At 38.9% G+C, this 12,187-nt stretch overlaps 1 long non-coding RNA gene across 6 annotated transcripts; it reads right to left on the bottom strand.

The window, feature by feature from the left end:
* Nucleotides 1-1,112: 1,112 nt before the first annotated feature.
* On the bottom strand, nucleotides 1,113-11,323 carry LOC146767244 (uncharacterized). Of its 6 annotated transcripts, none has more exons than XR_014955371.1 (5): nucleotides 11,185-11,323; nucleotides 10,738-10,798; nucleotides 3,949-4,012; nucleotides 3,598-3,675; nucleotides 1,113-3,054 (listed from the first exon to the last, which is right to left on the bottom strand). It is a non-coding gene; the product is annotated as an uncharacterized LOC146767244 (long non-coding RNA). The 6 variants fall into 6 exon arrangements; XR_014955375.1 differs by having other exon boundaries at nucleotides 1,113-2,412; nucleotides 2,871-3,054; nucleotides 3,949-11,035; nucleotides 11,185-11,315; XR_014955373.1 differs by having other exon boundaries at nucleotides 1,113-2,412; nucleotides 2,977-3,054; nucleotides 3,949-11,035; nucleotides 11,185-11,315.
* Nucleotides 11,324-12,187: the final 864 nt, after the last annotated feature.

The following is a 12,187-nucleotide window of genomic DNA, read 5'->3' as shown; positions in this document are numbered from 1 at the left end:
AGAGCTGGGAGAAAGCCCTTCCCACCACCCTCTTGGATTTCCCTCCCTGCCCCTGGCTTTGCTTCCAGCTTGGGAAGGTTTGTCCTGGGGCCATTTCAGCAGCACGAAGGGCTTTTCCAACCTCAGGGGTTCCACGGGAGCCCAGTGACTGACTCAGCTGCGCACGCAGGCACACAGATCGATTATCCTGCCGTGAGCCAGAGCACTCCAGGGCATCCTTGGAACAGCTGCGGAGAGCGGGAAAAAGACACAGCTGCAGCACCGATCCCGCTCCCTGCTTTCCCAGAGGGGCAGGAACACCATTTCCTCCCGAGCCTGAGAGCTCCCAGGGAAATCCCTGTTAGGGTGGCACTGAAGGTGCCACATTTCTGGCACCCTTGCCCTAGAACCACGGCCCAGCAGGTTTCTGTGGGAGCGGGGATTGTTGCTGCAGCTCAGAAGCTGCACATCCCTAAAGCATTTCCTTAGGGACACGAAGCTCCCCGCGCGCATGTTGTAGTCCAGTTTGTAATTTCAGCGTCTTTCAAGAGAGTTTAAATCGCAATGAGGCGACTCGGTGCCAGCACAGCATTAGCTACGGGACATCGGGAGACTCACCAGACGACATTCTCGGCAGAGCCTCCATTCTCAGCGCTCCAGCTGCAGCGTTCGCATCTCTCACGGACTCCGAGCTCCGTTTCCAGGGCTCCCATCGGGAAACCGGCGGCCGCTCCCAGATGCAAACGCCCAGGGCACCGCCGATCCCAGCCCCTGCTCCTCTCCCCCCCGGACCCCCCTTCCTCCAGCCTTTACCCCTTTTAGAGCCACGGCCCCGCCCAGGACACAAACGGAGGCTCCCAGGTGCCTCCTGAGACCCAAATCATTCCAGGGGCATCAGGAAATCAAAAGAAATAAACTTTGTAGCCATGATTTCAAGTCTTTTGACTCTTCACATGGATAGTCTTAAGCCGTACTTTGTCATCATTTGGTCAGCTCATGAGGTTTTTTAGTTTTTAAAACTGTGTTTTCTCGAGGCAGAGAAACTGCAACTATCTATCTTTGAGTAGAGGAGCACATACAAAATGTCAGGGTGAAAGATTACTCATACCAGTGTGAAAAAAAACGCTAATTGCTTGGTTTTTAAAATTTTAAAAGTTTAATAATAATAAAATGGCTATAAAAATAATAATATCATTAGAGTACTAAAGCTTAGAGTTAGGACAATTACAAGACAATAAAAAAAGTAAAGAATTACGGACGTCCGGATGTTCTCGGACATTAAGTTACGAAAAGCATGACTTGTGAATAAAGGAATCACCCTTAAACTAATATACTTGTTGCATATTTATATATCCTTTATGGTCATGAATGCATTCTATTTTAAACAAGAAACTCTGTTTGTTGTATGTTAATTGTTCCCTTTAATCCCTTGGTGTCTTCGAGTAAGGCCTGAAGAAATTAGCTTCTTCTGATAAGAAGCCATAAATTCCTCTCCTTTGGAAGATTTAGGTGTTCTTTGAAGTAAGTATCTCATTCCTAAAAAAAAAACTTCCCCACCTACATAGTCTCTATTTTAACATTATGTTAGAACCTAAAACTGTATTTAACACACTACTTAAGCGAATGAACACAGCATAACTTTCTAACATTACACTTATAATATTCATTATAGCCTTTGTGAAAAGCCAATCATAAAATATGCATTCTTCACACCAGCAAGGACAAGGAGGTATTGAAGGAGACTGTTGAAGGAGAGGTAAAGTCTTAAATGCTAAAACTGAAGACAGAGCATCACTAAGTCAAATGAAAGATTTGTCTATTTGCTTTTAAACTGATACAAAGCAAGACAAAGTAAATTATTATAACTACTTCAAATCTAGTTGAAAATGTGCTGAGGTGTGCATTAAGACAAAGGTGGAAGTTTACAAGTTACAAATGCTTAAGACACTTCTTGCTAGGGATAGATAGCATTGCATCCATTCCTGAAAGATTTGCATCTCAAAAAGATATGGCATATGAATTCTTAAATTAGACCAATAATGACATGCACCCAAAAAAGAAAAACATTCTCTCTTCTCCCTTTCTTTTTTGCTTTCTTGTCATAGAGTGTGACTAAGGAGAAACGAAAAGAATCCATGAGTGACAGAGCTGATTCCAATCAATCCTCCCCGATGGAGTGATCAAAGGCCAATTGTAGTGGACCAAACAGGGCTTTCCCCTTGGAAGTGTATTCCATCCCGTCGAGATCAGCACAAACACAAGGGATGAAACCGACTTCCCACGGCTGCCATCCAAGCTATGACACTGTAACTCAGTACCACCTGCACATTTTGTTGCTTGAATCCTTAAAGTAATGATTCTCTCCATCTCCATCCCTTAAAATCCAATTCTGTCAGCTTTTCAGTGTTCAAAAATGAACTAGTTAAGATAGCACTGAGGAAAGAAAGAACACAATAAGCATATTTTATTGTGTAAGTAAGTAGATTTGAGATGGAATTACTAAAAGGTAAGCATACATGGACCCCCCCCCCCACACACACACAGTTGTCTTTTTGCAGTTGCACTTAAGGATTGTACTTCAAATATGGTTACACAGATATCTTCCCCCCCCTCCACATTGACTGCCTCTTAATATTAGAACCGAATCTGCCACAAAATTACATGAAATAAAACAGTGAGAAATATACTTGAGAATGACTGTTGTTTACAAAACAGGTAATTTATAGTATACAATTACTGATAAGGTAGAACAAGAGTTCAAAAACTGGACTGCTTTACAAAGCACTTCTTCAAACATCAATTCTGGATTATTGCTGGAAGGTACTAAATGGTCTGTTATAGACTAATTTACAGACATTCATAGAATAGTGAAAAATGCATGCTTTAGAAACCTGGGACATTTCATGCCTTTGTGCTAGCAGAACATGAAAATGGAAGTGATTGGCATTTTTCAATGTAGGTTAGTAGCATTTAGAGTTTTTATTCTGGTGTACTAACTGATTCTTCGTATTTTTTCTCTTTTTTTTCAGGTGATTTTTCATCTTCAGGTTTAGTCCATGGAGGGCTGTGAAACTTCTGTAAAGGTAAAAACATGGTGTATAGAATACATATATACATAAACAGAAATAAAAAAGTCTGTTAAAATTCCATGGCAATGGAATTGTCCCTAGAAAAGGGTCCTGATCTCTAAGAAAGCATCATTAACAACCTTCACAGTGCAAAACCATACAAGTCTGATGCTACATACAGCTTCATATCACTGCATATTTTATGTATATATGTATGAAAACAACCACATAGGTATTTAATATTTAATTATTTTGGATAACTCTCTTTACTCCTGCTTCCAGGGCTATACACATCACATTGTCAAATTAAGTAATTTGACTACTAATTCATTTGACTACCAGCTTTCCAAATATTTCATAGTTTGCAAGTTGTTACCAGCCAGAAATCATTTTGAACAGATCAATTGCAATCAGACACAGTCAAAGTCTGAATTAAGTAGTCTTCTCTTTTGAGACAGAACTTGGTGAAGAATGTGTAAGTATACTTTAAGTAACTGAATCGCATGAGACTTTTTAGTAAAACCCCAAAAATTACTCTGGAAGAGAATACCTGAAAGCTTGTCTCTGTTTCTGCTGCTTCCAAACGAGATGCTGAATCATTACGATTCCCCAGACATGTCTTGGCAACCTGTCAATAGAAATGTCAGAGATAACTACTTCATATTTTTTCCAAAAATATTCAGTTTTCAAAAAAAAACCCAAAAAAAACCAAAAAACCAAAATACCAAAAAAACCCAACAACAACAGCAAAAAACCAACCCAATTTGGGTCTTCTTTTAAGCCTACTTAATGAAATGAAACTAAGTTTTCATAGCTAAACTTATCCCAGACTCCCATCATCCCTGTAACAGTCTTCAACAATACAGTCTTGTGACAGCGAGTTTAACAACTTCATACTTACCCAGCTTTTTTTCTTCGTGTTTAAATCTCATCACCAATAGTGAAGTTTACTTCTACAGGTGGTCCTAGGGAACAGAAAATTAATTACAAGTGCCTTTTATGGGTGAGGAAATAGTAACAAACAGTAGAAAATCAGCATTACAGTTAGAACTTCTCTATTACTATTCTCTTGGCTATACTCTGGATCTCTTAGGTATAATAATCCCTGAATAGGAATATAAAGTCACTGAATGGAGAAGTCAGGTGACTCTCAAGGCAGAAAATCTTGCTGCATTACTTCCTGTCATTTTATTCAAGAAATAATGTCATATTCTTTGCCAATATGCTTTTTAATATCTGGGAAAGCAGAGTTGCACAGCATAAATAAAATTAATTACAAAGTGGATTTTTGAACTAAGGAGATCTTCAGGTATGAAACCAGAGATTTGCTCAACACTGGAAATTCTACTGTATTTAAATCCAAGTCCCTTCAGGAGTAGGATTAAGGATGCAATAAGAAAAGGAGCTGAAAGATTAAATACAGTCAAATATTCATAATACTTGGTCATTGCTCTAAAATGAGTTCACATTGGAATTTCTCTACTTGTTTTGCTATTAAAAGTGACACATTTAAATGGAGTGAAAACTACAAGGTTTTTTTAAAGTTTTGAGTCAGCAAGACTCCAGTGTAACAGTGGGAGGGGTTTAGTCATGTTTAAGCTACAGAAGGCAGCCTCTGAGATGATGCAGATGGATTTGATGTGGGGAGCTCTTTCTCATATTTTCCCACTCTAGACAGTAGAAATAAAAATTGGATTCATGTAGGGAATAATCAAGGCAGTATTGATTAAAATAAAGTCTATTGATAAAGCACCTACTCCTTTTATGACAAAAAATCAAACATCAAACAAACACGTGGTTTATGTCTTAGATAAAGACTAAAAAGTCAGATGACAGGGTAGCAATTTTTCGTAGTCTTGAAATACTTCAAAACCTTATACGTGTGGTCCTGTCAAAACTTCCATTTAAATTATTTACTCTTAATCTAGATTTAAAAAAAAATATTCCAAGCTGAATTATCCTCAGAAAAAATGAAGATTTAGGTGACTTCTAGGTGTGTGGCTTGAGGACAAAAGATACTCTAGGTCCAACAATCAATAGTATTGCAAAATGTGTAATAAAGAGGATAGAAATAATGCTAATTAAATATGATAATTTACATATCCAGAATTTTCTCTGACTGTACCTACTAGAACATGAAATCAGGTGACCTATTTCACCAACATCATTTATAGGAGATAGGAAGCAAAAACTATTAATTGCATTAGTAAAGCTAAAGGTCAACTTCTTAAGACATATGCAAAGGAAAAAGAAAAAAACAACCCCGGTCTGCTTTAGAGAAAATAAAAGTGAACAATAACACAATGCTGTATGAGTGAGTAGTCTTGCAGTGTCTTCATAGGCCAGACAACAAAGGCTATCTTGATAGGAAAAGAGCAATAAAGATTAAGTCTGTACTATTTCACATTTGTTCACTCAGAGATCTTCTCCTTTTAGTAGCACACCATATGGATCACTGTTGGAGAAAGACAGGGACTTTTTCCTAAGGATGTCTTTATGATGTTAAAGCATAACATATTCATTATTGACTCCTTATCACTGTGAAACATTGTATATCATTACCAAATAAATTACAGCTTGAAAACAACAACAGTTCAATAGCCAGGACTGTAACCAGCTCCTGTGGACGAGGTGCAAACACACACACACAGAGGGCTGGGTTTAACAGAATACAAACTGAATCCCACACACATATGACCTCAGGCATATATATATAAATACATACATATACATACACCCCCACCTGTGTGTATTTATGTGTTTTTATATGTCTATATCTACATGCATATATAAACACATAAATATGCAAACACGCATAACACATAGATCTTTGTGTCCCTCAGCTAAAGATCAGTGGCAGAATATAAACTCAATGAACTAGAATACTTTCCACCCCCTTAGGTGACAAAGAAAGCAAAATATTAAACTTCTGTTATTGTTGTTAGTTCCCTCTATGCCAAATAGTGGATTGTTTTGTATGTTTGTCCGTCAGATTTCCTCCCATGAGAGGTACAATCATTACCAATGGACAGAATGAGAGCTCGACATGGCAGAAACTATCAAAAAGCAAAAACTATTTGCTGTGTTGCTTTCCTCAGCTTAGCATGCAGCCCGATTAACAAATTGTCTGTGTGTGAAATTATGGCTATAAAATCTGCATATTGATTGGTCACGTACACAAAATTTGGGAAGTTATGGTATTCAATTGTCCTAGTAAACAGCACTGCAAAGCTGGAGAGCTTCACAGCTGGATGTATAAATGACAAAGGTGGATAAACAAAGGGTGCATCTTTATTACTGTGAGAACCCCGGCCTTGCTCTGGGGTCTCATGTGGTGGTGAAATTCCTCCTCCAACCCGTGCTTCCAAAGAAAAACTCCGCAGGCTTTAGCTGTTCGGTCTCAAGGCAGTTTATCGCTAGTTATCTAACAGATTATGTTCTTGGACTGCGGCTCTTTGATCAGCGGCCTGGGTAGAGGCACACACACCCCCTGACATCCTCTCGATCTGCTGTCTTCTTCGTCTCCCTCTCTGCCCAGGGCTGCTGCTATCTTTTATAAGATATATTACGTATAACATGTTTACAATTATTTCCCAATACCTACTACCTACGTTGCCAAGTGTTTTTCTACTCTAAACCAATCTGTGAGTGCCAACATCACCAAGAACATGGAGGTAAGGAAAAAGAAGGAGGAAGAACAGGATCAGCCCACTTTCCTCCATCTTAGAACTTCTGACCCCCATGTACATGTGTTAAAACCCCCCTGTACAATACTAAAAAAATTTCCCCTCTACTTTGTAACTACTTTTACTATACTATCTAACCTTTTGTGATTGCTTGTTCCACCTCCAAAGTTGGCAATTCATTCCATGGCTCAAACTCAAAATCACAGCTGTTTTTCAGCTGTCTGCCAGGGTCTAGAATGCCTCTGACCAAGGCCTGGAACCTCTAAAAATGTCTGAGAGACATTTTGAGTTCCCACATATTAGAAAAATTTTAACACGCCAGTCAGAACTCAGCATGTCCAGTGGCTATTGAATCATGCAACTTTACCTGCGAACAGCTGAACCATGTAAATATAAGTATTTTCTACTGCATCAACTCAGCAAATCAGAACTGGCTTTATGGTCAAAAAAACCATAACAATTTAAGGTCAAATAATCAATTCACAAGTGAACAGGAAATCAAGTTTAAATAAGTGGTATTATAACAGTTTTTGCAGTTAGAAAATCATTCTGCTGCTCCTAAAGAGCATCATCCAGATTTAGTTGACCAGACATTGGAGTTTCAGTGTTCCTGTGCATCACTGCTCCTCTTGGCTTCATAGGGCACAAAAAGCAGATAGGGAGGTTGTTTGTAAAGCACAATGGGAGAGAAAGTACTGGGTTAATTCTGAAGAAAAGAAACCAGATACAGGAGAAAAGAATGGTGTGGTTAGATCAACTGACAAACTAGTTATCTTAGTTGTCAGGTTAGGTTCACAGTTTACTCAAAGACACGTTTTATCAGATTTGCTCATGAATTTGTTACAGATCTGTACTGGGAGCTGCTTTAATCACTGTTTAGAAGAAAGATACAGAACAAGAAGTATGTGAAATGTGCATATACCTTCTCAGAAGACACCTCTGCAGTTTTTCATACGCTTTTCCTGTTTTAGATCAGTGTGCTAAGGGGATGGTTAAACTCAGATGATGCAACTTCTTATGACCTTCCTCTTCCTAGTCCTCATTTACAGAATCAAATTTACTTTAAGGATTTTATTGGCTTGAAATTTCGTTATAAAAATGGTTATTTTTTTCTCTTATTACACCCTTTGGAAAACAATTGGAGAGTGCAATTTGATCAAAGCTCTGAAACAGATTTAAGAAAATAAAGCAAAATGCTGTAGTTGCTTAGAAACGTATACAATTTTGGCTCCAATACAGAATATCCTTTGTCATTGAATGATTAATGAACATAGAGTGTTTTTTTATTACAGGAAATTAAGGCAGTAAATAAAAAGCACTACCACTTCTATTTATCAGAGAAGATTCTGTAAGGACAAAGCAAAAAATCTAATAAGAGAACAAAGAATAATTTTATAAGTTCTTTGATGTTGTAGCAATACCAAGCAGGTAGTTAAAAATGAGATGTTATATGCATAAGAATTATCTGACACGAAAAGGCAATTAAGTAAATTATGGTGTAAAAGCCAAAATCCCAAAAGCTTTTGGGAAGACAGAAAAGGGAAGGAATACAGGGGGAAAAGCTCTGCAGAACTCTGGTTCTGCACAGAGACTTTCAGGAGTCAGACATAAGAAAGCATCTCCGGATAAGGCTAAGAAAAAGTAGTACTGACAAGATGCCTCTAATAAAGTACAAATAATAAAAAGAATGGAAACTTTTACAATACCGAAGGTAATTTGGAGGGGGGCTTTTGATGAATTTCAGATGCTGTATCACAGGATATTCTACCTACTTCTGGCTATTGCTGGTCCTATGCCAAATTTCATTACAGATAAATATCAGCAGCGTCTAATTTCCAGATTTGCTACTCTGTATCCCATTTGCCAATAACTTTTCATTTTTTGTATTTCAGTATTTGTTCTAATGTAAATGACACTAATTACTCTGAACAGGCATAAGCCCCATAAATACAAAATTGCAGAAAGATCACAAATTTAAGATAGAGATGCTTAGCCATACAGACTTAAAAATACCAGTTGGAACCAGCAACTAACCATTTTGCTTTATTTTTTGCCTCAGTATCTATAAGGTTGCATGTTCTTCTCTAGTTAGTCTTCACTACCTTAATTCTTTCTAAATAGAAATCACATTTTATTTATCAGAGACACAATAAAAGGACCTTTGTGAAGTTCTGAGAAAGGATTACTGAAATAATAGGTTTCTAAGCAATGCAGTTTCTAGTACATCTTCACAAATATTACTTTGAAATGCTGCATTACAACCTTAACCATCCAGCCTTAATCTTCCTTCATTTGAATGCAAGAAGCTGTAAAAACTTCAGAAAAAATGACACAGTCAAGTAATGAAAAAAACAATTAAAACTCTTCCTAAGTGTTGCATTTTCTCCAAGTGATAGTGTTCACAGGTACAAATGGCAGCTTTGACTTACCAAAGAATTAGGATCCTTTGGGTATAAATTCCTTCCAGTACTTTCAGAACTTAAAGTGGTATTTCTAATGCCACTATATGTAGGCTAATTGTGGAAAGAAGATTTTTATTTCAGTTCTCAAAGCTAATAATTTGAATTCCTTGTGCCTTTCGTCTCTCTATGTTAATGTGAGATGATGATGATGAAGAAGAAAAGATTGCTAACCAATGTCATCACCTGCACTATTTTTATGGCCATTTTAGCCTATATTAAGATGGACAGGGTGTCTGTCTGCTGATGGACTAAACAGTTAAAAATACAAGCTGTTAGAAGGACAAAAAACAACCACCTAAATAAGTAAACCACCATCTCAATAACTAAAACCTTGATTTTATGGAAAGGTGAATCTTTTAGGTGTCTTTGATTGCAATACTTGATGCAGAAATTAAATACTGGTTTGACTTTTGAAATATATTACCAGTTATTTTCTTTCCCTTTCTCTTTTAATGTATTCACTTCTGTATAAAAGAGCTGTTTAAAATGTCTGATACAAGTATTTAGCCTAAGAGGAAGAAGAAGAGGGGAGAGGAGGAGAGCGTAAGAGGAAGAAAAAGAGGAGAGAGTGAGGAGGAGAGAGTAAGAGGAAGAAAAAGAGGAGGGAGGGAGAAGAAGAAGAAAGAGAAGAGAGCGAGAAGAAAGAGAAGAGAGCGAGAAGAAAGAGAAGAGAGCGAGAAGAAAGAGAAGAGAGCGAGAAGAAAAACTGAGAAGAAAAGGAAGAGGAGAGAGTGAGAAGAAGAAAGAAAACAAAGCAAGAAAAATAAGAGTCAGAGATAAAAAGAAAAACCAAAACAGTCAGATTAGAAAGAGAAAGGCAGAGAAAGAGGAAAGAAAGGTGGGAAAAAGAGAAAAAGAGTGAAAGACAAACAGAAAAGGAAGCACTTGAAATGAAAGAGAAAAGGAAATAGAGAGACAAGAAAAAGAAGAAATAGAGCTGAAAACCTACAGGAAAACAAATGGAGAGACTGAACACAAGGTAGGGTTCAAGAGAGAAAGAAATAGAGAGTTAGAAACACAAAAAAATTAAAGATGGACAGAAAAGGAAAAAGGGTTAGAGACAAAGAAAATGATAGCAAGTGTTAGAAAGACAAAGGCTGACAAAGAGGAAAAAAAAGAAGAAAACATAGTGAAACCTAGATTGAAAGAGACAGACAAAGAGACATGGGGAAATACATGTAGAGGAATGGAAGAAAATAGACAGGGTGAGAAGGAAATAGGGTTAGAGAAACATAGAGATGTGTTAGAAATGGAAACAAAGGAAAACACAGCCAGAGACAAAGAGTTACACATGGAAGGATAAAGTGAGGAATAGACTAAAGAGGAAAGTAAGAGGCAAAGGGAGAAAAAGGGTGAAAACGATAGGACTCAACCACACCAAAGAAAGACAGGAGATGAATGTTGGGCGGGGCAGAGGGTAAGAGGCATCATTATTAGGGCTGATTAATCTTTATTCCCTTAATTTAAACTTCAGCAATACACAGGGAAACAACATATACAAATGCAAGTACAGAGACAAATAAAACAAAGAATACATCATACCTAGGCACACAAGTACAAGTCCAATTTACATACAGCAAAATACATCAAAAGACAGGAACAACTGCAAAGACAGAACAATATAATGTAATACAAGCCAAATACATATTGACACAATATAACCGTGTCTCCATTTCAGAAAAGTCCACAACGCTTTTATTGTTATGACGCACGCGGAACAAAAACGGCGCAAAACGCTCCGCCGACGTGCACGCCCCCTTCGCACTACGCACAAACTCACATTCACGGCAACTCGCTCCGGAGACTCCCAAAAAATCCTCCTGCCTGATGAAAACCCCCCCTGAAAGGCAAAGGCCATACACACAAGGTTGGAACTGCTCCACACACACACACAGCTGCAGACACAAGCACACACAAACTCTCACAGACAGACACAGACAGTCACACTCTCACATATTCTTCTGCTGACACGCTGGCTGCCACCCTTACGTGAAACGCTGCACTGAAGAATATGCTTAAACGCTTCTTCTGACCGCAGGACCTCCATGTCAAATGGTAGATTCCAGGAAATTCTGTAGGGACCCGGGGACCTACGAGACAAGGGGAGGCAGTCAGTGACTGACTATCTGAGAGCTAGGAGCTATACCAGCTCTGGGCCCATCAGGGTTGTACCCCAAACCCCGTAGAGAACAGATGAACGGCAAAGCTCTATAACTGCTCTACCTGAGCGTGACTACGTGCCCGGGCAAGGCAGCTCCGATCATAATTGCCACAACAGAGGTGCATATAACATAAGGCAACGTAGGTACATACAGTATAAGCACAAACAACATAAGGCAACGTAGGTACATACAGTATAAGCACAAACAACATAAGACAACATAGGTAGGCGCAACATGCACACATACAATAGAAGCCGACACAGGTAGGTGCAACATAAGTGCATACAACGTAAGCCGACAGAGATACAAGATACAAGAAAACCCTCCCCCAGGACTAGTGCTCTCTGCCACAGATTTGAACTGTCAGCATCTGAAATTAAGTTAGGACTAGTGTCAAACGGCTGCAAGACAACTTAGCATCACCAAACATGTTATGTCAATCTCCTAATACAATCTAGAGCCCAACTACACCCTGCAAATGACAAATTTCAAGTCCCCAGGACTTGTGCTATTACAGGCTATGCAGCAGGGCAGAGCAGTTGTGGGACAAATACGTGCAGACACCCGTGACACAGGACAGGGAGAGAGAGCTTTTGAGGAGAAGAAAGGACCGAGAGACCCAAAGAACACAGAGTGCACCAGAGACAAGTGACAGGACACACACCAGAACTGCTCTGCCCTGAGCACCTCAGCACTGTGATCAAAACAGTCACTTTTCCTTTAGCTGGCCTAAGGGGACACTTCTTGCACATCCCTGCCCCCAAAGCTGATCCTAAAGGCCCTCCCAGCACCCCGCTTTCACCCCCTCTGTGGGCCTTAGCCCTCCACTT

This window comes from Lonchura striata, chromosome 5 (genome assembly GCF_050655825.1).
Source record: "Lonchura striata isolate lonStrDom1 chromosome 5, ASM5065582v1, whole genome shotgun sequence".
Lineage (NCBI taxonomy): Eukaryota > Metazoa > Chordata > Aves > Passeriformes > Estrildidae > Lonchura > Lonchura striata.
Note: the sequence above shows the minus strand (reverse complement) of the source record. Positions and strands in the feature narration are given on the sequence as shown.